Genomic DNA, 3,871 nt, shown 5'->3' with positions numbered 1-3,871 from the left:
CATTGAGAGACGTGAAAAACAGCCCAACTTACCGGCTACAAAAATTCAAGTAAAGTTTTGCTTGTTTCTTTTTTCCTCAGCAGGAAATTCCAATCTACGACTGCCTTGTCTAAAAATGGCGACGACAGCTTCCTGTTTTGCCAACCAACAGCAGCGAGGATGCAAATTAAAAAGAACAGCAACAGTTGGTGGGAAAAGTCCGCATAATTTCTCAAAAATTTAACTTAATACAACGAAAAAATATCAACGAGATCAACAGTGTAGAATTAATTTCTGAAAATCGTTTAACGCATTTTGCAAATAAAATTAAAATAACAGGGTCATTTCTGGAAAAAAAAAAAAGTAACAAACAAACAAAACTGTAAAAATTTCTGCTTGGATATAGTATGTGTTAGAGCTCAAACGGGGGAGGTAGTGCGTTTGTAGTAAGAGCCAAGGCAAAAAGAACCCGTATGTCGGAAGCAACGTGCAGTGCTGCACCTTGTCCGATGCCAGTTGCAGGTGGAGATGTGTAACGTCGTCTTGATGCTGACTGATGCAACCAAAACTACAATAAGGTAACTTATTTTAATGAATGGACACACTTAATAGAATCCACACTTTTTCCTCTTAACACTAATAACTTTTTTTTTCTAAATCTAACTATATACTATCTTGTAAATGTATATATTCTCTTGATTGAATGTTTGTTTGTGTATGTTTATATACTGCAACACCATAACAAATTAATTTTTTTTTTTAATTAGGTACTAAGGTTACCTATATATATATATTTTCCTCATCTGATCACCTATTTCTTATTGTGTTTGCTGATCGATATTAACAAGAACCTTTTTTTTTTAAAAAAAAGCATAAATAATAATAATAATAAGTTAATGTTGTTTTTTTTTTCAATCTTAGAACTACGATCACCTATTTTACTTTTCTTGATTTGTTCTAATCTGATCACCTATATCTAATGATCATTGCTGATCGATATTGACAAAAACAAACAAAAAAAAGCATAATAATTATAATATTAATAGTAAGTTAATTTTTTTAATTGAGAAAATACGATTACCTTTTTTTCTTTTTTCCTGATCGGATCACTTATTTCTGATCGTGCTTGCTGATCGATAATTAAGAGGAAGAAAAAAGCATAATAAATAATAATGATAATCAATTCAGCCGTTCCAGTGCTAATATTTTCTGCAAGTGTTTTTCATATCACTTGCACTTCTCGATTTCCTAATTATTTTTATTTTTGTTTTCCTCGATAATAAAAAAAAAAAACTTGACTAATTTTGATTTCATATTTGCGACAGGTGTCTTTTCCGAATAATGACAATAATAATATGCAAACAGTAAGACTTCAGTTTCGCGACAACTACTTCTTATTTATTTACGCCTTTCTTACTGAATTCTAATTTACTTATATTAATTAGATAATTATAAATCTTAAAGTAAAAACTACACTTTTAGAAGAACAAAGAAAAAGAAAAATATAATATACAAACAGTAAGACTTCAATATTTTCAACAACTATTTCTCATTTTTTGAAATCTTATTAAATTTCAATTTAGTACTTTATATTGATTAGATCTTTATTTAATCTCAAAGTAAAAATATACTTTCAAAAGAACCAAAGTAAGATATTATACTTAAGCAGAAAGACTTCAATATTCTCAGCAACCGCTATTTCTGATTTCTTTAATCTTTCTCACTGAATTGTAATTTATTGTTTATATTAATTGGATTTTTATTATTCTTAAAGTAATAAACGTACTTTCAAAATAACAAAAAGCAAAAAAAAAAAGAAAAGAAAAGGTAAAACAAACATTCCCTTGGTCTTCTCTCTTTTCTTTCTTCAAATGAATTGTCACATTTGCTTCACCGATGAGATTACTTCATGACAAGTTCTTTCTTTTTCACTTTTTTTGTTATTATATTGTGATTGTTACAAATAATAATAATAACAATAATCCTTGAACCCAACCTGTGAGATTTCTGCTTTGCTTGGTGATTCTATTTAAATGTATTCTTTAGTTTTTTATTATGTTATATGTAGGGTATTTCGTATTTATTTATTTTACTCCAGAGTAGATGGATCGATAGATTATGCGTGTAACATTTTCTTAACGTGATCCTGTCTGTCTAAAGGTGATGACAAGTAGTAGGGGTTAAATTTGAACAAGAAAGGAACAGGTGAAAATTTAATTACAAACATAAAGGTGGCTGTTACTTGGTGTGCGTGTGTGTGTCTGAACGCATGTGTGTCTGAACGCATGTGTGTCTGAACGCATGTGTGTCTGAACGCATGTGTGTCTGTCTATAGATGTGTACGTATGCCTGTGTCTATATATATATTTGTGTATACCTGTCGTTATAATGTGTATGTATGCTTGTGTGTCTGTATGTACCTATGTATGTCTCTGTATGCATGTTTTTATTTGTATGTATGTATGTACGTGTTTTTCTCCTTGTCTCCGTATTCTTTCTGTTGAAGAGCGTAGCTCGAAACGTCAAAGACTTTCCGTATTCCCGAGCGTCATACTAATATATACTTTTGTTATTTACACCACCTGTCCTCGTCTGTTGTTATTATTTGTATATTCTCCCATATATATATATATATATATATTATGCGATGTGTGTGTGTTATGGATAGCCTAATCGTTGTGAATTTGCCTCACATTATATTGGACATGGCGCGAGTGTTAGTGTCAGACTCTACAGGTAAACCCTGATCGAACCGATCTACGCTCAAGAGATGTTCCACCTGTGACCATCCTATCCTCTGTGTGTGTGTGTGATTGCATTGTTTCAACGTGTCATTTCTTAAGATGGTAGAAGTGAATTTTTACTGCTATTTCTAGCAGGTCGAGCAACCCGGTAGTTCATTACTTCATCGTTGACTCGTGACAAACCAGCGATAATGATGATATGTTTGATGAAGGGACTTACGCCTTTGTAATTTTGTTTGAAAATAGAATTGTCAATGTTGGTCACGCACTAATTGTCAAGCTTTAAACACACACACACACACACAAACATATGCACACAAACATATGCACACACATTCTCATAGATCGTTATCAACATCATCTACAATAACAATAGTAGTTTGATTTATTAATCTTTTTTTTTTTTACTAAATTGATTAATTTTATTTAATTTTGTTCTGTAGACAGTTAATCTTGAAATACTGTATGTATGTACAAGCATATATATATGTATATATACGAACCTGTGTATGTTTGTGTGTGTGTGTGTGTGTATATATATATATATATATATATATATATATATATATATATATATATATATATATATATATATAAGGAGAGAGAGAGAGAGACAGATTATTGCGTTTCTCTTTTCTGTAACTGAATATATTTATTCGCCATTCTATAAACTCTCTTAACCATTTCTATAACATTTCATATCTAAACCAAATTATTTCTGCTCCCAGTATCCATACCAAATATCCTAATACCTTTTTTTATGTCCCTGGTTTGGCTAACCACTCAAAAGCTTCGTGTTTTTGTTAGTGCATGTGATCGTGTTCTTTCATTTTCACCTTTACCTATTTACCTCTCTATCTAGTGACTAATCATTTCTTTCTTCTCTCAGTCACTCTTTTTCATTCCAATACTGCGTCGCTCTGTCTGGTAATGCATTTATTTCCTCTTCAATAGCTCACCTTTCTTCCGTCCTTTTTTTCTCATGCTACCATAATCTTTGTAGCACGCACTTCCCTATCTATGCCATTTCTTTCTTCTCTCTATTCCGTCTCTATCTGTGATAGAAGCCTTCTCTCTCTCTCTCTCTATATATATATATATATATAGAGAGAGAGAGAGAGAGAGAAAACAATATAGTGTATGTATAT

The 3,871-nt window shown here is 31.2% G+C and overlaps 2 protein-coding genes across 7 annotated transcripts in view; one reads left to right on the top strand and one right to left on the bottom strand.

Moving 5' to 3' along the window:
- The window catches only part of LOC106882013 (epsin-2), a 102,038-nt gene extending 101,868 nt beyond the window's left edge, over positions 1-170 (bottom strand). For 5 of the 6 annotated variants that reach the window (XM_014932556.2, XM_014932561.2, XM_014932559.2 and 2 more), the window contains exon 1: positions 33-170. The gene's annotated coding sequence lies outside the window, so the exon portion shown is untranslated. The remainder of the gene's footprint in view (positions 1-32) is intronic. The other variant, XM_014932558.2, reaches the window with a different exon arrangement.
- Positions 171-408: 238 nt separating this feature from the next.
- Positions 409-3,871, top strand: part of LOC106882014 (uncharacterized) — a 59,604-nt gene continuing 56,141 nt past the window's right edge. Inside the window, exon 1 of the mRNA XM_014932563.2 lies at positions 409-557. The gene's annotated coding sequence lies outside the window, so the exon portion shown is untranslated. The remainder of the gene's footprint in view (positions 558-3,871) is intronic.

This window comes from Octopus bimaculoides, chromosome 21, assembly GCF_001194135.2.
Source record: "Octopus bimaculoides isolate UCB-OBI-ISO-001 chromosome 21, ASM119413v2, whole genome shotgun sequence".
Classification (NCBI taxonomy): domain Eukaryota; kingdom Metazoa; phylum Mollusca; class Cephalopoda; order Octopoda; family Octopodidae; genus Octopus; species Octopus bimaculoides.
This window is presented reverse-complemented; position numbering and strand designations above follow the sequence as displayed.